The sequence below is a fragment of the Delphinapterus leucas genome, chromosome 3 (assembly GCF_059928025.1).
Source record: "Delphinapterus leucas isolate spDelLeu-1000000601 "Yukka" chromosome 3, BTC_Dleu_Yukka2, whole genome shotgun sequence".
NCBI lineage: Eukaryota > Metazoa > Chordata > Mammalia > Artiodactyla > Monodontidae > Delphinapterus > Delphinapterus leucas.
The window spans coordinates 152,390,829-152,416,499 of NC_143131.1; the positions used below are offsets into that span (position 1 = coordinate 152,390,829).

The 25,671-nt window shown below is 36.2% G+C and overlaps 1 long non-coding RNA gene across 2 annotated transcripts in view; it reads left to right on the top strand.

Moving 5' to 3' along the window:
• Positions 1 to 24,915, top strand: part of LOC149749771 (uncharacterized) — an 83,369-nt gene extending 58,454 nt beyond the window's left edge. For both annotated transcript variants that reach the window (XR_016392515.1, XR_016392516.1), the window contains one exon: positions 13,616 to 24,915. This is a non-coding gene — a long non-coding RNA (uncharacterized LOC149749771). The remainder of the gene's footprint in view (positions 1 to 13,615) is intronic.
• The last annotated feature ends 756 nt before the right edge of the window (positions 24,916 to 25,671 follow it).

Consider the following 25,671-nt stretch of genomic DNA (forward strand, 5'->3'; position numbering starts at 1 on the left):
TCGTCTGACTGATATGAATAGCATAACTCTAAATAGTCTTGTGCTTGTTTCTTGGAACACATATGCATATATTTCTATCTCCTAATTCTCAAAATTTGGTGTTATGCTATATCCCACACTCATGTTTCTGTAGAATTCAAAGATATATTCTTATGAAAGAAAGTTGGAAAGGAAGGACAGGCTGAGGTAACATAACAGAACCAGATGTACTGAATTGGTTGCCTGATTGCAGTCTCACAGATTTTTGGTTCAGTATCTAATGGGTTAAGCTGAGTTCCTTCACGTGTCACTGAAACAAATGAATAGAAGAAGTAAATGATCAGTGTCATCTTTATCGTTACTAATTCTTTGTTTAACCTTTGGTAATATGGGTGAGATGCAATGCCTTCCTGCTCTTATGCTTGGTTCAACCATTTTTATTGCATTATTTCTGTTCTTTTGTCTGGCTAAGTTTTTCCCATCACAGAGTATGCTGTTCCCTTTGCCCAAAATATGTTCTTATTGTAAAACATTGGTCACATGACTAACTCCTTTTGTTATTGAGGTAAAGCTGACGTACAGTGTTAGTTGCAAGTGTATGACCTAATAGTTCAGTATTTGTATACACCGCTAAGTGATCACTATAATAAGTCTAGTTACCCTCTGTCACCTTACACAGTTACAAACAATTTATTTTTCTTGTGATAAGAACTTCTAAGATTTACTATCTTAGATTCTTTCAAATATGGAACTCCTCCCTTCCTTCTCAGGATCATTTCATCTGAACTCGTAAATCTTCTTTGATAGTCCTACCGCCCCCAGTCACTCTCTATTACATTTACCCCTTATAATTGCTGTTAGTTAATTCATCTCTTCAATGGTTATCTTGTTTATAGTTTATTCTTTTTTCTGGTCCCTCCTTTCCCTGCCTTCCAGAAATATAAGCACCAGGAATCTCATTTCTTTTGTAGAACAAGTTAGCTACAGTATGTGGAACAATACCAGTTCATAATAGGTGCTCAATAAATGTCTAATGAATAAATGGAAGAAAGGAAGGTAGAGGTTTGGAAGGAGGCCAAGCAGTAAAGAGACTATTTGCATGTTTCAAAAATGCTGTAATTCTTCATGACAGGTGTAAAAGAGGAGATTTGTGGATTCAGATCTTATAAGGAGACTAAGCAATCAAAGATACCAAACCATTGAAGGTTAGAAAGAAGCAGGGAGCTCAGTGTTTCCACACAGTGAGGCAGACTGAAAGCAATAAGGGAAACCAAAAGCCCAGGACGGTGTGTGACTGTCATTCCAATGTTCTATATACCTCTTTGCCAAGCTATACATACATGAATTCCTAACAGTCTGACTAATGTTCATCTCAAAGAAAGAATCTGAGTCAAAGTGACCTCAGGGTTACTAGCCATGGAAACAGAGGAGGGAGAGTGTGGTCATTAGACGCTGTTGTCAAAGAACAAAGGAGGGACAAAAAATAGAAGTTTGGTGCTCTCCCACATTGATTTGGAGGAAATTGGCCAACATCCAATGTGAGCAAGGCAGTTGGGTAACCCTGGGAGAATGAGTCGTCTTGGCAGGCTCGCAGAAGTGCCTGCTTGTGTCGATCATCACTGTAATGACAGATACCAAGGGTCAATATTTACAAGGGTCCACTAGGATGAGTAGTAAGATGAGTCTAGGAGTGGTCCCCAGGAAATCACAGAGCAGTGAGGCTCATAGAAGAGATATAAATTCCAGGAGTTGACCAAACTGTTAGCTATAAAGGAAATGTATATTTAACACATGAAGAAAAGAGAGCCAAGTACTACTGTAGGCAGATCCAATAGGAATGTAATATAATACTTGTGGTTACAGACAGGGAAAATGTTTAAATATCTGTAGTGTCAAACTGCCATATATTAACCCTTTAGTCAAACACGGTTTCTACCCATTTAGGCTATTTTCCTTCCCTGCCAAAGATGGCAACTTTCATTTTACCATGTTAGTGAGTAAGGGAAATGACTCATTTTACAGACAACTTGGCAAGACTATAAGTAAGAAAAGGAGGGCATGAACTGTGTCCTGTAGGTAACAAAATGCTTTTCTAAAGTCATTGCTGGGGAAATAGTAAAACATTACAACCCAGGAAGTCCAGGTAAATTATATGAGAGAGTAGTCAGTAGATGTCACAGGGGAAAAATACAAGCATTTCTGAGAGGAAAAGTAAAAGGCTTTGATGTGATGTCTCTGACACCTAAGTGGAGCAGAGAATCTGAGGCAGAGATCCATGCCTCTCATTTGTGAGAGCTCAAATAGGGAGGGTTGTGCTGAGTAATTTTGCTTGGCAATGAACTTAATACCTCCCTCCTCTTCCCCTCCCCCCACAAAAAGCAAAATTAAACTAGGTAGCAGAGGTAGATCATCTCCCTCCTAAAGCCGACTCAGCATTCCACAGCATTTATACATCAAATTCCAAGAACTAGGCTATAAAATGTGGAGTTCATTTTGCCACCTTGCAAAAGGAGCTTCAGCTTCTCATTTCTCTTACCTTGTGATGAGGAGGCCTTGAATGGGTCGTTCCTGAGGACCAAAGAGACCCAAAGAGTGATAATGGCATCCCAACCTTGATCTCTGTCTCCCCTAAGAACTGCCAAGCCCTGTGGGCCTTGAGGAATTTTCTGTTTCTCCCCCAATCTCTAGGAACAAAGGTGTGACTGACTCTTTCAACTGAGTGACTCTCAAGGATCTGTAGAGAATGAACTCTTTCATTAAAGTAGCACAGGAAATCCCAATGCTAAGAGGAGAAGCCAGTCTCAGTACAACCCTATGAAACTAGAAACATCTTATTCTCTAGTCTAGGGGTAAGGCAATGAAAATTCTCAGTTCCTGCCTCACTTAGAGGTAGTACAGGTCAGGACTTCCCTGGTGGTGCAGTGGTTAAGAATCCGCCTACCCATGCAGGGGACATGGATTCGATCCCTGGTCCGGGAAGATCCCACGTGTCGCAGAGCAACTAAGCCCGTGCACCACAACTATGGAGCCTGTGCTCTAGAGCCCGTGAGCCACAACTACTGAGCCCACGTGCCACAACTGCTGAAGCCCACATACCTACAGCCCATGCTTCTCAACAAGAGAAGCCACTGCAATGAGGAGCCCATGCACTGCAAGGCAGAGTAACTCCCACTCGCCCCAACTAGGGAAAGCCCGCCCGCAGCAACAAAGACCCAACACAGCCAAAAATAAATAAAATAAATTTCAAAAAATGTTAAGAGTGAAGGGTTTTTTTTTTTTTTTTTTAAAAAAAGGTAGTAGAGGTCAGAGAATAATTGAATTTCAGAGCTGAAACGGATATTTCTGACTACCTACTGTAATCACCTCACCTTCCTGTTAAGGATATTACCAGGAAGGAGAAGTGACTTATACAGTTCATCCCATCATGGGTTTATGTAATGTCTATTTACATAGCACCAAACATACTTTTACCAGGCACTTCATTATTGGTTATACAGATAAAATATGACTAAGACTTGATTCTTGCCCTCAGGAACTTGCTATCAATTGGGCAGTTAAGATGAGTAAACCGAGAAAGGCATTGCCGTAGTACAAAAGAGGACAGTGTACACAGTGGTTAAGAGTACAGGCTGTGGGTTGAAGCTATCTGAGTTCAAACACAATACCACTGCTCACACGTTGGGTGGCCTTGGGCAACTGAGTTCACTTTACTATGCTTCAATTTCCTTTTCCATGAAACGTTGATAACATTAGCATTTATCTTATAGGGTTACTTGCTGATTAAGTGAGAAAATGTATACTCAATGCTTAGTAAAATATTTAGTAGTAGTAATCGATCAATAAATGTATTATTATCAGTAGTAGGTGCAATAGAGTAGGAACATCATCACTATCATTAGATTCCAGGTGTGGTAGTTCAAAAAGAAAGCTTCCCAGCAGTGGGATTAATAGTCCATGATTATATTAAGGTTTAGGAAGAGTGTTCTGGCTAAAGGGGTTAAATTATTTTCTGGTTTCCTGGACTTTGACTTTGTGGAGCCTTCTGAATGTCAAGGTTTTGGCTAGAGCTGTAACTGAATTGCAAACATAACTCTCATGCTCGTGATGATCCTGGATTTATATGCCATGTGTTCCAGAAAATGGCAGTGAAGTTTATGAGGAAGAAACAGCTCTTTCTCTTTCATACAAAGGTGAAGTTTCAGTTGGAAGTGTGGCTTCCTAGGGTGTTTGTTCTTACCCCACTGACCCAAACAGAGTGAACTATATGACAACAGGGTGTATATCACAGTATGTCATAGAGATGTAAGTTGGTAACATTTTGTATCTTCCACTGTAGGCTGTAAGTATTCTGAGGTCTGGGATGTAGCAGTTATCTATTGCTGAGTAACAAACCACTCCAAAACTTAGTGACTGTTTTTAGTGACTGAAACAACAGTAGTTATGGAATTTGCATTTCGGGCAGGGCTCTGTGGGGATGACTTGTTCTGCTCCATGCTTGACTTGAGGCTGAGATCCACTTTCTGGATGGCTCACTCATGTGGCTGGCAAGGTAGTGATGGCTTTTGGTAGTGAACTCAATCAAAACTGGAGTACTCATTTCTTGCTGGCTGCTTATTTGGGTTTCCTTACAGCATGGCTACCACCTCAGAGCAGTCAGACTACTTACATAGTAACTTATTGCCACTCGTGAGTGTCACAGAAGTACCAGGCAGAGACTGTGTGGCTTTGTAAATCTAGCTTCAGGAGTCAAATAACGTTACTTCTGCCATAGTTGCAAGTGCATCCACATTCAGGGGGAAAGAACATAGGCCCTCATCCCTCTATGGTGGAAATGTCAAAGTTACATGATGAGAGGGACATGTGGGTATGACTCTGTTGAGAAACACAATCTGCCAAAAATGCCACTTCGGTTTTGCCCACCAGAGTGTCCAGAACAGTGGTGACAGAACACGGGTACTTAATAAATATAGCTCTGAATGAATTATAGCACTGAATACATTGAGTGAATGAAAATAAATGAATAGATTACTATTGCTACCCCAGTTCCTGACCCTTTCTGAATGACACGGATATTAGTATTAAACTTGGCTCCTGGCTTGAAATTTTGCTCTTTAATCTGGGCACTTACTTATGTATGTCTGTAGTTGATGTTGGAGTCTTAAACTCCTTTGGGGAATAAGGAAATGATTACAAAGACAGAGCGGTAGTGCCTTTGAAGAAAAGTAATTTGAATAAGTGAGGTAGAATTTGGTTGTAAAGATTTATCAAGTCGTCAAAGAGAGGAAAATAGTTCTGAAGAGGAAAATAATTGATGATGAACCAGCGTGGTTGCGATGAAGGAAACAGTATGATGACAAGAGATCGGGCAGCTTCTAGGGGAAGAGCAGCCAAAAGAATCATCAGCAAAACTCTGTTTAATTAATGAACGGCAGCAGAAGAAGGTGCTCTAAAAAGATTAGAGATGGCACTTGAGGCTGTGCCTCCTGGGAAATATTGGATGACTGAAGTACTTCTGTGTGTGATGTGATTAAAATAATCAACTAGAATGTTGAACATTGAATCATGAATTTAAAAGATTTTGTCTGCCTGTGTAAAGCAAACATAAGACAGTCATTTTTGATTAATCTTGGCGAATAGGGAAGACCACCAATATAATGGTTGTTTCCAGAAGCCATAGTGGAAATGTCTTATTCTTTGTCCATAGCAACCTGATATATTATTGTCCATCAAGATTTTAACTCTGTGCCCTTATTATAAAATATATTTGGAGCTGACAGTTGCAACTTGAGCTGCGTAACTTAGGATAAAAGGTACAGATTGTAAATTTCTCCTCTGTATCATCCATGATTATTTTTATTTTTTTAATGAAAACGAAAGAGTGTGTAATCTTGTTAGTAAGTGCAACTCCTCAAACTTCAGAACAGAAAAAAAAGTAGCATTTTGTTGATTATGTCACTCTTGATCATTTTGCCATTGTCAAGTGTTTCTTGGATTCTTCCAGAATGTTGACATTTACCCAACTTTGATTGAAGTTAAGGGAAAACTGTATTCCCTTTTTATTTGCTTTTTATCATCCTTTTCTAAAATTTTGTTATAGGAAAAGAGGCACACAGGGATTTAGCTATAAGGCTTCTGAGTGTTATGAATTAACAAGAGAGCAGTATTATTCCCATATCTCTGATTCCTACTGTCGTGGTGGGAATGACCAATAATTACGTTTTTTTTCTTATTTCACTGTACTACAATAAATGCATGTTGCAGCTGAACGGGTTTGACAGAAAACATACTTCAACTATGTGACTACATTTACAGTTATTTACATATTAATGGTATAGGATTTGGACATCATAATATCATCACTGGCTTTAAAAAACACTTAGAATACTCTTTTAATTAAGTTTAGATTTGCTATGAGAGTTTGAAAATATAATTTGTGCCGAATTCTAAAGCTGAGTAGTCAAGGACATTATTTAAAAGTTCTCATAAACTTTAAATTATGCTTCAGTTGATGTTTCTTGCTAAGCAGAACATTAATTTGGTTTTGCTGTATATAAATATATCAAAATTAAGAAGTAAATATTTTCATCGGCTCTTTAGACACTCGGATTAAGGTATCTGAAGCAGGCTGGTCAGGAACCTTTGACCTAGTAGTGGAGTTTACAGATATGGCAAACCCCTACGGCAGATTAAAACATTGCATACAAAGACACCAGCTATGTCTTCAAAACACACCAAACGTCACTGCATAGTTTGTTAAGGTGATCATATAAGAGGGCGAAAAAATTCAGGTGGGGCTTTGGCTACAGAGTGAGACACTGCCGCCCCAAGCTACAGTACTTCCACTTCTTTGTTCTCACTAGCTCCTCACTTCCCACCAGCACCTTTCAGTAGAGTCCTAATCGCCACCTATAATTAGATTTTTATTTGTGCCTTAACATGCTTAACGTCCGCCTCCCTCAGACAGGGGATACCCTTGATGGAAAGACTATGGGTAATTTGTGTTTCCCTCTGAATTCCTGATACTTAGTATAGGACATCACATATAGTAGGCACTTCAGTTAATTTTTATTAAATGTTAAAAGATGCCATTTTGGGAAAGAGATTTCTCATTTAACCTTAATCAGAGCAGCACCAGGACTGGTCCCAGGCATAGACTTTAGAGTCTCAGTTTACATTCATATATATGTAAAATCATCAGCACTGCCTTCTCTCAGGCAACAAAGTCACATGCGTTTAATTCAGGATCTGTTTTCTTTTTTTTTTTTTTTAACATCTTTATTGGAGCATAATTGCTTTACAATGGTGTGTTAGTTTCCGCTTTACAACAAAATGAATCAGTTATATATATACATATGTTCCCATATCTCTTCCCTCTTGCGTCTCCCTCCCTCCCACCCTCCCTGTCCCACCACTCCAGGAGGTCACAAAGCACCGAGCTGATCTCCCTGTGCTATGCGGCTGCTTCCCACTAGCTATCTACCTTACGTTTGGTAGTGTATATATGTCCATGCCCCTCTCTCAGTTTGTCACAGCTTACCCTTCCCCCTCCCCATATCCTCAAGTCCATTCTCTAGTAGGTCTGTGTCTTTATTCCTGTCTTACCCCTAGGTTCTTCATGACATTTTTTTTTTCTTAAATTCCATATATATGTGTTAGCATACAGTATTTGTCTCTCTCTTTCTGACTGACTTCACTCTGTATGACAGACTCTAGGTCTATCCACCTCATTACAAATAGCTCAATTTTGTTTCTTTTTATGGCTGAGTAATATTCCATTGTATATATGTGCCACATCTTCTTTATCCATTCATCCGATGATGGACACTTAGGTTGTTTCCATCTCCGGGCTATTGTAAATAGAGCTGCAATGAACATTTTGGTATGTGACTCTTTTTGAATTATGGTTTTCTCAGGGTATATGCCCAGTAGTGGGATTGCTGGGTCATATGGTAGTTCTATTTGTAGTTTTTTAAGGAACCTCCATACTGTTCTCCACAGTGGCTGTATCAATTTACATTCCCACTAACAGTGCAAGAGGGTTCCCTTTTCTCCACACCCTCTCCAGCATTTATTGTTTCTAGATTTTTTGATGATGGCCATTCTGACCGGTGTGAGATGATATCTCATCGTAGTTTTGATTTGCATTTCTCTAATGATTAGTGATGTTGAGCATTCTTTCATGTGTTTATTGGCAGTCTGTATATCTTCTTTGGAGAAATGTGTATTTAGGTCTTCTGCCCATTTTTGGATTGGGTTGTTTGTTTTTTTGTTATTGAGCTGCATGAGCTGCTTATAAATTTTGGAGATGAATTCTTTGTCAGTTGCTTCATTTGCAAATGTTTTCTCCCATTCTGAGGGTTGTCTTTTGGTCTTGTTTATGGTTTCCTTTGCTGTGCAAAAGCTTTTAAGTTTCATTAGGTCCCATTTGGTTGTTTTTATTTCCATTTCTCTAGGAGGTGGGTCAAAAAGGATCTTGCTGTGATTTATGTCATGGAGTGTTCTGCCTATATTTTCCTCTAAGAGTTTTATAGTGTCTGGTCTTACATTTAGGTCTTTAATCCATTTTGAGTTTATTTTTGTGTATGGTGTTAAGGAGTGCTCTAATTTCATTCTTTTACGTGTAGCTGTTCAGTTTTCCCAGCAGCACTTATTGAAGAGGCTGTCTTTTCTCCATTGTATATTCTCACCTCCTTTATCAAAGATAAGGTGACCATATGTGGGTGGGTTTATCTCTGGGCTTTCTGTCCTGTTCCATTGATCTATATTCCTGTTTTTGTGCCAGTACCATACTGTCTTGATTACTGTAGCTTTGTAGTATAGTCTGAAGGAAAAGATTTTTGTTGTTTTTCTCTTAGTGATTATGAGCCCTCTTAACTCAAATACACTTGAATTTATACTTTTTGATCGAAATTATCATTACTTTTGGATCACCCCAGGTAGAAGTTCCAATGATATTGTCCAAGTTAATTTATCTTATAGAAAATTTAGGATGGCTGCCCATTTCTGGTGTAGTGAATTTTCCAGTTCCTAACAGAATATCACCCACAGAGACTTGGCTGCTCCTTTCAACAAATGAAAGGGAACACACTAATTTCTTAGCTCATCCCAGGATACAAGACAGCACCATGAATCAAAGATCAGAGTTTTGCTTGATTCAGCCACCAAATGCCACTTTCTTCTCAGTGTCATCTAGCGATGACACTTGGATCTCTGCTCATCCTGACTCTAGCCAAGAGATAATTCCTTGGACTGAAGCCTAGGCATGCAGTACACATTGGCTTCCTGTTGGGAACCACACTCAGAGAGAGAGTGTGTCAACCTTCGGTTCTTACGTAGCTTTTTCAAAGAATTCTTGACATCGATGATTCCTCCTTGCAATTTTTGGAATACTAAGACTATATAACAATTTATTAGGAGCCTCTTTAGCGACACCTAAAGACTGTGGGAAAGATGAAAAGAATGCACACAAAGGACAGGTGGACTTGCTGGGGCTCAGCGTGCTGTTTGCTCTGTTTGTATGTCATTTACTGCTGCTGGCAATTTTAAGAATATATTCTTCATTGGATATCTGAAATGAAATACGTTTGTCTCAACTTACCCTAATTCAGGCTTTGAAAAAGTTTATCTTACTTTGGAAAAATAGTTTAAGCAAAGCACTTGAGGGAAAACGGGTTAGAGAAAATGTCTCCAAAAACTCAATGTCTTCATTAGTAGAAGTTACAGCTACCCCACTCATCTTTTAGATACTGAAATCTGACCTAACAAAATGAAAAATAAATAATCTAATTAAATATCAGGGAACTCCAGTGGTTATTAAGTATAAATACAATTAATGAATACAAAAGGACTTTCATAGTACATTATATTTTACAATTATTTATAATAGAAATAAAATAAAGATAATAAAAACCTTGGAAACTTTATTAATTGTAAGAGTTTATAGTGCTTGCAGTTACTGTGTTTTGTTTTGTTTTATTTTCCTCAGAAAACAGGTTGAAACCTCTAATTTATTTTATGAACTGCCAAATTTTGCAAAAGAGTCTAGGAACTCATCATGATTTGCCCCCTTCCAGAAATTCGTGTATTCCTCAGAAATCAGTTCTACTTAAAACTTTCTGATTAATTCAATCATTTCTGAGTGTTCTGGGAAATAATTTATTTAATAATCTCTGCTTTGGAAAAGATATTTGGAAAAATGAAAAAAGAAAGAATCATTAATAGAGTATGAAATAGGTTTGTTAGTTGACTCCAAGGAGGGTGGGGATTAGACTGTGGACACAGAGTTTATAAGAGAAGAGGAAGAAATATGGAAGCAGTCATTATAAATACAGGAGGAAATCACATCTGTTAGAACTCATGGCCTGTGGCTATTCTGGACCACAGTTAGGAAAATGGTAAAGTAGATCTAGGTGGTAGACCAGGCGTATGACCCAAAGTAAATCCGTTGAACTGTGTGTGCCTAGACTCTTGAGCCTCAAAACATTCTCGTTCCTATTGGAAAAAAAAAACACTATTATTTTCTGAAACCACACACACACACACACACTCTACAGTGCTCGTACACTGGGCATCTTTGCATTATTAGGAATTGATGGTAGGAAGAGCATCATAGCTCGACAGAGTGGAGAAGTGTTTGTGAGAAGTGTTTGTGATAGAAAGGATTTTCGTACTTTAGAAGGCAAGTGTGATCACAGAATTCTTAAATCATGGCAAAGAACTCATTTCTTTTTGCCCTGTCAGACATTTGGTATTTCAAAAATGAACAGCTCTTACATTTTTGCAGTTACAGCAAGGCCTTCTCATGACTGCCATGTCCTGGCTGCTGACCTTTGCTCCAGTGTCATCTGGTGTCACTTTCCACCTTGCTCGTCTCACTGCAGCTACTCTGTTCTTATTTTAGTTCTGTGCTCCGATCTCTTTTCCAACACCTAGCCTCACACTTTCCCCCAGAGGAAGGATCTTTCTCTTTCTTTCTTTCCCTTTCTTTCCTTCCTTTCCTTTCTTTAACCTGAATGCCTTCCTATCAGCCTTTCTGTCTTCCTTTCTCTTTTCTTTTTCTTTATTCTATCTCTCAGCTCCTTTTGTAATTAGTCCCTTCTCATGTTTCTGTCTGCCTGACATGTTTCTTACTTGGAGATACTTTTCCTGTGCACCTCATCTAAGATGGGTTCCCCCGTCTTACCCTCAGCTGTTAACTGCCTCAATATCCCATTTTCACTTAAGAAGTAAGAATTTTTTATTCTGCACTTCTTTGATATTGATATTTACATCTATCAGAATAATTTAACTCTGGGACATGAATTCTTATGACTGTCTGAAAACATTCTGAGGGTGTATACCAAAGAGCTTCTGTTTTTCAAAACTGTTCATGAATCATTTTAATAAGTAAAACGAAGACGAGAGCTACACATTTTCATTCATTCCAATTTCCATAGAATCAATCGAACAAATATTTTTTTCTCTGCAGAGAGATCAAGATGGTTTTCCTCCCAGATACTTTAGTTTTCTATTCTTAGATTTGTATGTATATATCTTTGAGTGTGTATGTGTGTGTGTATATATATATACATATATATATATGTAAAAACTGTATTTGCTCCCACTCAAATGTGGAAAGAATAAAATATGATGCTTTATTCCTCCATAAGTGTACTTCAGAAAAACTTAAACTTCCTAAGGGAATGTAATTCATTATGAGGTGAATACTCAGTGAAGTCATAGTTCACACTTACTATCAAGGTTATTCATCCCATCTCAAAGGGTGTTCCATCGTTTCCTTCCCAATGCAGGCCCGCTCTAGGTGCACGGGGATACCTACCTGTGCCCAGAGATTTGACAAAGGGGCCTATGGTCTGCATGTTCTTCTCTTCCTGACTTATAATAAATTCTAGATTACCATAAGTGATCTTAACTAGACTCTGAGTCATGGTTTCACATCCTGCTCTACCTGCTGCTGAAGTAGCTTAAAGCTGGTATAACTCATGGTCTTTTCAGAGTACAGTGGTTCCCTTTCTGCAGTAACTTGGCTCCATCTTGATTTTCTTTGCTTCAGTTGCTCTGAGAGCATCTGAAATGCCTGCTTTCCAGGTCCTGGCATAGACTCTTCATGTCAAGGCATCCATCCCATGGCTACCTATTCCCTTACCATGGTGGTCTCAGCCTCCCCAGGAAGTTTAGCTCTCAATCCTCAGCAATTCCACTGGGGGTGTACCAGGCCTTCTAGATCCCTCTCCAATCCTGTGCAGACCTGACAGTATCTCATGTCTACTCTCTTCTTAAACATATCAAGCCACTCTCTTTCCTTAGCTATAAACAACAGCTAGCAAATCCTTTTCAGAGGGAAGAACTTTCAGGGTACTTAGCAAGTGAAGAGGCATCACCATGCAATTTAAAAAGCAGACCTTCAAAGCAAAATAATTTTCTAGGTACCTCTCTTGCAAGAAGAGGTTTTTTTAAAAGTTATATATAAATGACTGTGAGACCACTAACTAAAATACACATCTAATTAATATATATTTTTTAATCCAACACTGCCTTCTACCTTGTTAGCTACAAGATCCCTTGGAATTTTGAGATTCTGATATTGTTGTTGACATAGGGTATTAGATAAGTTTTTTCTAATAGGAAAAAAAATAAGTCAGCATTGAGACTTGAAGCTGAATCGTGACTGTGTTATTCTGTGCTGAACTTGCTCTATTTTTACCTGAGGTAACAAACTTCATGGCCAAGCCTTCATGGTAGAATGGGCACAAAGAAAGAAATTGGCTTACCAGTAAGAAGAGGTACTAGGAAAGTGTTTTAAATTTTGACATCTGGTATCATATATTATGTTTAGTTTGGACAGAGTAGTCTTTTCTTATTCACTATGACTGGCCTCACCGGTCAATTAATGACAGAAATAATTTAAAGAGGGGAGTCATTTAAAAATGTTTGATATAGATGTACTATTTTAACTGTCATTCACTTTATAATAATTTGAAGCAGGGCTACATTTACTGTTATTTGGTTTTTGTTTTTGTTTTATTTTGTATCTTAACATGAATTTACTTATCTTGTATAAACTGTATTTATAATGCATTGTCTTTTATTTCCATGTTGTTTGTCTTTTTTAAGTGAAATGAGAACGTAAATGTATTTGTAAAATGATCCAAGACTATAATCCTCATAGATTTTATATTCCTCTGCCTAATTTTTTAAATTTATGTTTTTCTATACATAATTCAAGACTTTGTTTGTAACCTGCTTAAGTATTTTGAAACCATTAAGCACAGACTTCAAAAGAACTGCTCTTTCCATGCTCATATTCCATTAGGTTATATAAATAACAAAGAAGTAATAAAAAGGACACCTGGGGGAAACAAATTGAGAAAAAGCACAAATTATTCTTGATAAACATGCAGCTTATGTGGTGGTGGCAGAAATGGGAGAGTATTAGACCATAATTTAGTATCCTGGTGCAGTCCTTGGTTGATGAACATAAGTTTTAAGTCTTGCAAAGAAAATTGGTATTCTTAGTTAACCCAATAGGTTAGTTAAATTGAGACCAGTTAAAAGGGCTTCTCCCATGTTTACACACATTTTATATAATCATATCAATCATGCATGTATTTTGTATTTCTTTTCTTTTGTCTTTTAGCTTGGTTGAATTCAGTAGCCTTCTGGAGCCCCTTCTCCTGGACACCTACTCAACTATGTGTTGGGAAGACCAAGGCGAATAAGGACTGGACTCTGAATGCAGTGAGGGTCTAAAAGGGAGATAACAAACACTCATCCATGCTTTATGTAGTAAATCCCACCAAGCACAAAAACTAAAAGTACATCGTTTCACATATTAAAAATAGGCCCCTATGTCACTTATTCTTATGCCAGTTTTTCTTCAGTATTTTATGTAAAATTTTACTTGATAATTTAGATCAAGTTTTAAAGATGTAAAAATATCTGGATAAAAGTATGTGCCCTTATCACTAATTGTCAGTCTACATCAGCTACTATTTATTTTAAAGTACTTCATTCCAGTGTGAGGAGGGTTACATTTAAATATTTCTCAGTCTCCTGAGATTTCTGATTCATATATGTAGCTCTGAAATACTGTGAGCAGGGTGCCATTCAATGCTTTTATGGAGTTTGCTTTTTTTTTTTTTTTTTTTGCTGCTCGTGAACTGCTATGTGCCAGATGCCCCATTCATAACATCTCTTAACTCTGATAATGAGTAGATGTCATTATTTTGCCTTCCAGCACTTCTGATCAATATCAGGCTAATATTATTTTCTCTCTGATTTTCCTTTATATTTTCAAAATTTATAGCAAACACAAAATGAAGTAATTATTTAATGTTTAACACAGTACAGTTTTTTTTTGACTGCCCTCTAAGCCCTTGCAACTAGGATCGACTTTATTACAAGTTTAAAAAATTATGAAAATATTTTAGCATAAATATTTATTTAGTGGTACCCTTAACGGTGAATTTATGAGTTTTTTAGGCCACTTTTCAAACTCATTTTAGTTTCAATTAAGATTTGGTGGAATATTTTTTAAACTCATATAAGAAAATATAAGACCTAAAAAGGAAATGTAAGTCACATTCTTTAGAATTATCTTTCTGTTTATACCCAGTATTTCTTAGTTATCGGAATAAAATTGTGAGCCCAGTGCCTGACACATATTTGGCACTCAGAAAAGTGTATTAAATGAATGCATTCAAACTGAAATAACTTAACTGCTTAGTTAAGGCTCCTCTTGTTTTAGGTGTTTTTTTACAAGATTCTTTTCATTTTAAAAGAGATAATAGAGACTTTAGAAACTGAAAGGTAATGTTAATAGGAATCATAGCAATTATCTCGTCTATCTTCTCCAATTTTCAGATGGAGCTGACAAAGAAATTAAGTGATTTAACCAATGGCAAGTTAAATAGACTTCAAACTTTCAGATGTATTATTAAGCCATGTAGTTAATTTGGTTCAAAGTTTTGATTTAACCAACATGTATTAAGTATGTGTAATGATGAAGGCACTCTAATGAGCGCCAAGCTTAAAAAAAAAAAGAAACACGAAATTCCTACCCAAAGTTTGTAAACTACGGACTAGTATTTGGGAACCACTGAAATTTGATTCTTAGGCTCAGGACTGGAGTCTGGGCGGGCGATACTGATTTGAGAGTCATTAGTATACACTTGTAATTGAACGGATGCAGTGAATGAGATCACACAAGAAGAGGAAATAAAACGAAAGAAAGAGTAGAACTAGTGGATTCCTGGTGAAGACGTATTTATAAGATGATACAAAGAGAATCAAGGGGGAAAAGAGACATATAAAAGGAGTGAGAATCAGATGATAAATAGTTCCTTGAAAATCAAGGGACAAAGAGAACCAGGTAGTAAATGATGGGAGGTTTCTTGTACCTTGCAGAAAACTCAATTATGATGAAGACTTAAAAGACACTATTAAAATCAGACATTCAGCATCACTGGGGATTCTTGCAAAAGTGCTTTGCTACAAAGGGAGTAACATATGAGCCACAATGAAGATTGCAAATTCTTGGAAAGAAGGAAAGAGGAGGAAAGAAATAATACAAATAAAAGACCAGCATTTTCCAGAATGAGTTCTGCTATCTTCACAGGTTTTAGTAGCTATTACTTGAAAAATATAAAGGAGAGCGTTGGAGTAGAGAGTTCACTTGTGAGATATCTTGAGGAAACAATTTAAAAAGTTAATTTTGCTGCAGAACTTCAGAAAATTTATTTGGCAAATGGGAATGGAGAATATCCAAAAGAGGGTATATTTGGTCATCTATTTTCTTTAAAAAAAAACAAAAACAGTTTTTGGGATTACTATTCTATATTAGTCACTTGGGAAATTTTGCTTTGGAATAAAAAGAAAAAGCCAAGATATTTAACACTAATAGAAAAAGAAAGAAGAGAAAGAAACAACAGGAATTCAAAAAAAATTCTCCAGCTTTATTAAGATATAATTGACATATAACATTGTGTAAGCTTAAGGTATACAATGTGTTGATATGATACATTTATATATTGCAAAATGATCACTACCATAGTACTAGCTGACACCTCCATCATGTCACGTAACTACCATTTCTTTTTTGTGGTGAGAACATTTAAGGTCTACTCTTAGCAACTTTCAAGTATATTAAACAGTTTTATTAGCTAAAATCACCGTAATGTAATTAGACCCAGAGAACTTATTCATCTTAAAACTGGAAGTTTGTACTCTTTGGCTGACATCTCCTGATTACCCCCAACCCCCTGCCTCTAGTAACCACCATTCTAGTCTCTGTTTCTATGAATTTGACTTCTTAAAAATTCCACATATAAGTGATATCCTACAGTATTTGTCTTTCTCCAACTTACTTCAGTTAGCATCGCGCCCTCAAAGTCCACCCATGTGATAGGTTGAAAGAAACCTTGTTTGTGTTGAGGTGTGAATCCCTTCTACTCCAGGATAAGTTTGATTAGATTTGAAAGCCCAAATATTGGAATTTCAATATGTTTAAAGGTTCAGTGCAAATAAAGACCTTCTGAAGTCAAGTGTACACTCAGATAGTGACAGAGCCATGCAACAGAATTTCTATTCATTTGTGTTTTCTTCACAAAGACATCCAGGAAAGATGCATCAAAGGGGAAACCTAGCAGAAAATCTTAAACCAAAATAATTGGTAAGGTTGATTAAGAGAGGAGAAAGCATGAAGCAAAGAAACTTAGTAAGTACTTTTTTCCAGCTTTATTTCAATATAAATGATATATAACATTGGGTATATTTAAGGTGTACAACATGTTGACTTGATACACGTATATATTGCAAAGTAATTACTACCATAACATTAGCTAATACCTGAATCATAATTTCCATTTATATTTTGTGGTGAGAATATTTAAGATATACTCTCTTAGCAACTTTCAAGTGTATAATACAGTATTATTAACGTAAATTACTATACTGTACATTAGATTCCCCAGAACTTATTTATCTTATAACTAGAAGTTTATAACCTTTGACCAACATATCACTTCTCTGCCACCTCCCAGCTCCTGGTAACCACCCTTTTTTTCTCTGTTTCTACAAGTTTTATGAATTTTGGGTTTTGTTTGTTTGGTTTTTTTAGATTCCATATGTAAATGAGATCATACAATATTTGTCTTTCAGTGTCAGGCTTATTTCATTTAGCATAGAGCCCTCAAGCTCTATCCATGTTGTCACAAATGGCAAGGTGTCTTTCTCATGGCTGAATAATATGTACATATGTATATACACCCCCCACCTCATCTTTATTCATTCATCTGCTGAGGAACACTTAGGTTGTTTCCATATCTTGGTTATTGTGAATAATGCTGCAATGAACATGAGAGTGCAGATATCTCTCCCAAGATCCTGTTCTCATTTCCTTTGTATATATACCCAGAAATGGGATTGCTGGATCATGTAGTAGTTTTATTTTTAATGTTTTGAGGAACCCTCTTAGTTTTCCATAGTGGCTGCACCAAGTTACACCCTCACCAATGGTGCAGGAGAGTTCCTTTTCTCTACATCTTCGCCAACACTTGTTGTTTCTCGTCTTTCTGATAATAGTCATTTTGACAGGTATGAGATGGTATCTCATTGTGGTTTTGCATTTTTCCGGTGATTACTGATGTTGAGGACTTTTTCATGTACCTGTTTGACTGTCTTCTTTGAAAAAAATAAAGAAGATTGAAATCATATCAAAAGCCTTTTCGTACCACAGTTGCATAAAACTAAAAGTTTTCCTAGTTTCCTAGTTTCTCCTAGTTTACCAGGAGAAAACTGAAAAATTAACCAATATGTGGAGATTAAACAGCATGCTACTGAACAACCAGTGGGTCAAGGAAGAAATCAAAAGAGAAATCAAAACCATTTCTTGAGACAAATAAAAATGAAAATACAATATACCAAAACTTATGGAATGCATCTAAAGCAGTTCTAAGAGGGAAGTTTTTAGTGATAAATACCTACATGAAGAAAAAAGAAAGATCTCAAATAAACAACCTAATTTTACAACTCAAAGAACTAGAAAAAGAAGAACAAGCTATGACCAAAGTTAGTGGGAGGAAAGAAATAAAGATCAGTGCAGAAATGAATGAATGAGAGACTAAAAAGAAAATAGAAAAGATCCCTGAAACTTGAGTTTTTTTGAAAAGGTAAACAAAACACACAGACCTTTAGCTAGACTTATCAAGAAAATAAAAGAGGATTCAAATAAACAAAATTATAAATGAAAGAGGGTACATTACACCTAGATACCACACAAATGGAAAGGAATATGGGAAACTACTATGAACAATTATGCACCAACAAATGGACAAACTAGAAGAGATGAACACATTCTTAGTAAGTACTTCTACTGGTCTTACATTCCTGCTCATTTTCTGGCATTCCAAAATCTTATTTGAAATTTTGGACATAAACATTCTTAGAAGAATCCACTGGTTAACAAAGAACATTTTGTTTCATACTTAAAATTTTCTTTTCAATTCATAACTGGTTTTCTGTATGTGAGACATATTGTTTTCTTATACCAAGTGAATGCTGTCGGGAGTGATCTTCCATCACTTGTTCCTGTTTCTGGAACACGGCTTGCTCTGTGGCTTGGCATTTTGGAGCTGTCCCTTTTAGACAAGTCTTGAATAAACCATCTTCTCACATAATTTGGCAGAAGCAAAATGGCATCCTCATGTAAAATGTCACCTGCTCTAGACTGGCATTATTCTTGAGATTATAAGTATTCGAATAATGCTCTAAGATTCCTCTCTGTTTATCTCAGAAATATTACTCCCTGATGGTTTCTAAGAGGATAGATTTGGTTATTTTATTAGGTCAAACTTTAATCCTTGATAGAGAGCAAAATATTTTAAAAACGGAGCCTAGGACAGATAAAGTTTGATTTAGTAATTAAACATTAGAGCTGGAAAGGAAAATAGAGTTCATTGAATTCAGTGATTAGTGAGATGACTCTAGAAGAATTTCTGTTTCAGTACCATTGTGGAGAAAGAAGGTAAGCTAAATTAGGGTTTTTGGTTCCTTGGTTTTCTCCCCTCATAGCATTTCTTTGGGTTTCTTTTTACATTGTGTTTTTCTTTAGTAGATTAACATTTTATTTTAAAACAATAATTTAATATAAATATTTCATATTGAAAAGTTGGAAAATTAGTTTTTAAGGGATTAAATGATTTTCCCAAGTCATAACTCTACTAAAAGATACAATGGGAACTAGGAACATGGTTTCTTGTGTTTTAGTGCTTTTTGATTTTTATTTCATGTTTTTGTTCTATTAAAGATCTAAGAACCCAATTGGAATTCCATAATAGGACATGATGGCTTAAAAAAAAAATAGAAAGAATGAAAGAAAAGAGTTATAAAGTGAATTAAAATCATCAATAATTATTCTTGCCTACTGCATTTTTCCTTCAAATAATTATTTCTTCACCTGTTTATATTCTTCATACTGTATGTGATAAAGAATTTAAATAATAAAATAAAAATTTCCCCAAAATGTATTCATCTCGATCAGGGTTTCTCAACCTCAGCACTAAAATTTTGGAGTGACACATTTTTTTGTTGTTTGCTGTCCTATGCATTGTATAATGTTTAGCAGCATCCTTGGCCTCAACCCACCAGATACATGGAGATATGACAGTCTTTTACTCAGTCATGATAATCAGAAATGTCTCAGAGAATGCCAGATATCCACCAGAGACAATACTACCCCCGGTTGAGAACGATTGATCTAAATAATGTACAGTCTAGATCCAAACTGAGACACCAAACTGAAGATAATCTTACCATATGTTAGCTATTGTGAGTAGACACTTGTTCCAAGATTTTAAGCAGTCCATTGTGATATTTTAGAAATTCTAAGGAAAACAGTCGTGGCTGTAAGAAGTGAGGCAGGTGTGGGAGTCAAGCCTTAATGCAAGCAGGTGAAGTGGGCTGCATGAGTGTTGACTATGTGCTTGGTGCGTGTGGAGAGTCCACAAAAATATTTAATATTCTAATTTAATTGAACTCAGTTCTTGTTAACTTTTTGTATTATGTGACCCTACATGTAATAGGCCAAAAGAGTTAAATATTTGTCTTTGATGGCTGGACAAGGCAGTCAGACTCTAGAGTAGAGTATGGTGATGGTGATGGGGATTTTAAGCTTGCCACTTTGATGTCCAGATGTGTCTTAGAATGAAAGACGGAAAAAGTCATGAAGAAAGGGCTATCTTGAGGACTAGCTTTCCCTAGTTACAATAAAAGGGAATTATTTTTTGTTTTTTTGTTGTTTTTTTTTACTTTGTATTAGTGAACAGCTATTAATCCCAGTGTGGAATTGTTCCTCTATCACCCACATAGTTCTCTTGAGTCTCTCAGCCACAGTGTCTGATCACTTCCTGGTGTAAAGCATGACTCAGCTTTGCCCAACTAGATTACTTTCATGCTATTTTCTGTACTTGTTCTATGGTCATTGGCATAGAGGTAACTATTACTTTAGCATTTTGACCTGTAATGATTTTATAAAGTAGCTGGGACAGTGATTATCTTACCTGTCAATGCAAAGAGCCTAGCCACAACAGGAGAGAACTAAGCCACCAAGCAAAAAGATACAAAGGCAAACAGACCCTGAACGATAAAGCACCTCAAGACTCTTTAATCACCTGGATCCAGCTGTATCTGAAGCTCAGGTTGCCCCTTGGACATCCAGCTACATGAGTCAACAAAGTAACCTTTTTTTTTTTTTTTTTTTGCTTCATCTAGTTTGTGTTAGGTTTCCATCACTTACAATTGAAAGAGGTCTGCTGAGTATGGAGAATATTCCCATTGAGCAAATGTGAGCAAGGAATTGCAAATGCATAGAAATAAAATGACAGCTATACAGATGAAAGACTAACACGAAACAACAAGAAAAGCCCCTTGAACTTTAATGCAGGAATAATGAACAAATAAAGAGTATGTGTGAGCTATCTCACAAAAACCTGTTCTTCAAGGAGAAGCAAGGCATCAGAGAAAAATGACCTCATAACAGATTGAAATAGAGACGATAATGGAGGAGGAAAATGTCCAGAATCAAACCAGAGAGTGTGTCCTTCTATTCACATACTGTTTGCAAATTCTAATGATGGAGGACCAGTAATTGAGTTCACCTGTGTAAGAACTGTATAATTCATTTATTCAGCCAACATTTACAAATTATCAACCAAGAGGGAAGGCTTCCAAGTTGTTAAACACCAAGTCTCTGAACTTCAGTCTTTATCCAAGATGTAAGTCCAGGGAGGGGAAAAAAAATTCAAGAAACCATGAATAGTATAAAAGCTATTGTAGGCAAGTGCAGAGTGAGACAGACAATTCACTCTATTACTTATGGCTTCTTCAATTGTAAGTGACAGAAAAAGGAATTCAAACTAGCTTAAGTAGGAAAAAAATTTGCATGAGGTTGCATTCAGGTTTGAACTCCTGAGTCCATGCACAGCTGGTCTCCTGGTTTGAACTCCTGAGTGCATGCACAGCTGGACTCAGGAGTTCAAACCATGGCACCTGAATTCTATCTCCTTCTCTACCTCTTAATTTTGTTTGCTTCTGAGTTGTCTTTCCACATTGTTGCAAAGAAGACAATTAGCAGATCTGGGTTAATGTCATTAGAGGTCATGACTCCAAAGGTAAAGTTACCTCTTTTCCTCACATGACATTTATTGACTCTGCTTTAGTCTTAGGCCCATTTCTGGAGCAATCTCTGTATCTAAGAGGATGTGCCTCAGCCTTGTCCATGTACCACTTCTGCAGCTGGGTGCTGGGACCATGATACTGACAGACCCACCAAGATAAGGTGAAGTGAGAGCTACTGAAAGGAAAAGAAGCTATGTAGTCAGTATCATTTATGATGATGATGGTTATGATGATAACCTTCATCATCATTATTCTAGATGACATTCAGTCTCCTAACACATCCTGGGTGGGACCTAGAAGTTGTCATGTCACATCTGAGCTAACTATTAAAGAGTAAGTATTTGTATGACTACTGTTGGTTAGGGTGAAAAACAAGAGGATACATTAGTGTAGAGGATTCAGTGTAATTATGCAGGCATGCTTTAGCAAAATTCGCTAATGTCCAAATATACACAAATTGTCATCTACCATTTATTGAGTACTGATTATGTGCCAGGCATTTGCTAAGTAAGCTCTTTAATTTGATCATCTCATTTAATTCTCCCAAATTTTACAAGGTAAGTATTACTCTCTTTCTCAAATTGCAAATAATGCTCAGTGAGGTGAAATAATTTACTTAATTAGCAAGTGGTAGAGTTTGGATTGAGACACAGGAAGTGTGAAACAAGAGCTTGGATATTTAATATGACTTTGTACTTAGGGGGACCATACATCTCAGTTTATGCCTCTTGTCCTGATACAATTATTAATTGCATCCCCTTCTACTTCAAAACATGTTCAGATTTTGACAATAAATTATATAACATGAACACTGCCTCCTTCATGGATATGTTTGAGCTCCCTTGTATTTTATATTCTTGTCTTTCATTGAGAATGATTTTAATAATCTTTTGTTTTAGGAGAAGAGCTTCATATTTACAAAGAAGGTGCAAAGATAGTACAGAGAGTTCTGATATCCCCACACCCACTTTCCCTTATTATTAGCACCTTATATTAATTTGTCACAATTAATGACAATATTGATACATTATTATTAACTAAAGTTCATACTTTATTCATATTTCCTTAGTTTTCACTTAGTGTATTTTTTCTGTTACAGGATCCCATCCAGGATATCACATTATGTTTAGTCATCATGTCTCCTTAGGCTCCTCTTAACTGTGACAGTTTCTCAGGCTTTCCTTGTTCTTGATGACATTGGCCCTTTTGCGAAGTACTGGCCAGGTGTTTTGTAGAATGTCTCCCAACTGGGATTTCTCTGATGTTTTCCTCACAATTATAATGGGGTTATGGGTTTGGGGGAGGAGATCACAGAGGTAAAGTGCCAATTTTATCACATAACATCAAGGGTGTATACTATCAATGTGGCTTATCATTGTTGATATTAACCTTGATCACCTGGCTGAGGTAGTGTTTGACGTGTTTCTCCATTGTAAAGTTACTCTTGTAAAATGGCTGTTAACCTTTTCAAGTTATGTTCATACAGAGAACATGCACACATTTTAAGTGTGTGAATCCATGACTTTTGACAGATATATTTACCCATGTAACCACTATCCCTTTCAAGATGTAGAACATTTCTGTCAGCCTTCTAAAGTTGTTTTAACTTGTCTTAATTTAATCTTTTGATTTCATAGAGTCCCTAAAGAATCCTTTCAGTTATGATTGAGTCAGAAGTGCCCCAACTCTTAGCAGACATATCACAATTTTGAGCTGCTCTCGAAATAAATAACCAGATTCTTAACTATGTTTGACTCTATCAGGTTACCTTTTATAGACTGGCCATCTCTCCATATATCTTTCCTGACTGGAATAACTAGGTAATGCAGACTTACCATCCCATGGACTTGAAACCTTGTCCTATAGGTAAGAACACCAGGATGAACAAGCCTCAGAAAGGGAGACTTAACGAAAAATCACAAGGAACCAATCTTTATAACTGCTAAAGTGTGACAGGATGTGAAGAAGGCTGACATGGCTGTGACAAATCTGGCTTAGAGAAGACTATTGTGGATAATATCATGGGATACCACCGCATTTTATATTCAGAGATTTCTAAGAGTGGACCTGAAGTAGGAGCAAGACAGGTATGGTCTTAACATCCTAAGTAAGACATTATCAGTATTCGAAAGAGGTTTCTAAAGCACTTTTATCAATTCCTTTTTTAAAGTATTAATTATAATATTAATCACTGTTGGATTTATAGGGAAATAATGTTTTACAAGAAGCAACATAAATATAAGTGTAAAAGTTCATGAGGCGGCATCATGCAAGTTATTTTATCAAAACTTATATAAAAATCATGGCATATAATTAGAGCTGAAAGAAATGTTAAATCTCAGAGAGCCACAAAAAAAAAAAAAACTCTTCAGTTTATAGATAATAAAAATGGATGAGTTGAAAAATTTGCCCAGATAATTGGATCTTAACCTTATATATAAACTTTATTGTGGTATAGTTTACATAAACAAAAGTATATGCATATTAAATATATGATTGATGAGCTTATAAAATATAAACTAAGCATAAAACTTTATATACTAAAAACCACCACAAATTAGATATATAACATTTTCATCACCCTGGAAAGGTACCTTATACCCCTGTTTACTCAATCCATCCCCTATTCTCAGACCCAGGCTGATCTGCTCTCACTACATATTAACTTTGACTTTTCTAGAATTTCATATAAAAGATGTCATATTGCATACACTGTCTTTTGTCTTTCTTCCTTTACTTCCTATAACATTTTTGAGATATATCTGTTTAGTGTATAGTAGTTGTTCCCTTTTATAGCTGAGTAGTATTCCATTGTATGGATATACCACTTGTATTTATCCTTTTGATGGGCATTTGTGTTGTTTCCATTTTATAGTTATTTTGAATAACACCACTATAAACATTTATACAGAAATACCTGTGGATTGTTCTTTCCTTGGGTAGAAGTGGAAATGTTGGGTTGAATGGTAAGTGTATGTTTACCTTTATGAGAGACTGAGAAAGACTTTTCTAAAGTGGTTGCACCATTTTGCATTCTGACCAGCAGTGTATAAAAGTACTAGTTCTGCTGTATCCTTTCTAACACTCACAATGGTCAGTCTTTTTCATTTTAACCTTTGTAATAGGTAGTGGGATCTCATTTTGGTTTTAATTTGCTTATCCCTGAAAACTAATGGTGCTGAACATCTCTTCATGTGCCTACTGCCTTTTGTGTATCTTCTTTAGTGAACATATATTTTTTCTGTGTGTGTGTGTAGTATATAACCTTCCTTATGTACAAGTTCTTTGTAAAATATATGTTTTGTGAAATTTTCACCATTTCTGCTTCCTTCTCCCCTATTTTCTGAACGAGTCTCTGTAAGATTGACATTTTTCCTTAGATTGTTGATCACATTCACCAAGGAATGCCATCTGGACCTAGAATTTTCTTTGTGGGAATGATTTTTTATAGTTACTTTGTTTATCTTATTCAAACAGCTTTGTTGAGATGAATTTTACTTATAAAATCCACTAATTTCAAGGATACAATTTAGTCATTTTTAGTAACTACCAAATTATACAACCATCAACATGAATCAGTTTTAGAATATTTTTATTACCCTAATAAGATCTCTCATGCCCATTTCCAGTTTATCGCCATTCCCACCACCAGCCCCAGGCACGGGAAGGTTTTTCACTGTAAAGGAAATGTAACAAACATAAAGTTTTTAGATTTTTTTCTTTCTTTTTGAGTCAATTTTGGTAAGTTGTGCCTTTCAATGAATTTGTCCATTTCACTTAGTTATCAATTTTTTGATATAAAATTTTCATGACATTTCCTTATTTTCCTTTCCATGAGTCTAGGGTCTAGAGTGATGGTTTTTCTTTTTATCTTGGTCATTTCTCTCTTCTTTCTTTTTTTCTTAATCTGTCCAGCTTAGACATTTTCAGTTTTACTGGTCTTTACAAGGAACAGCTTTTGGTATTATTGGGTTTTATCTCTTTTTGCTCTTTTCTATTTTATTGATTTATACTTTTTAT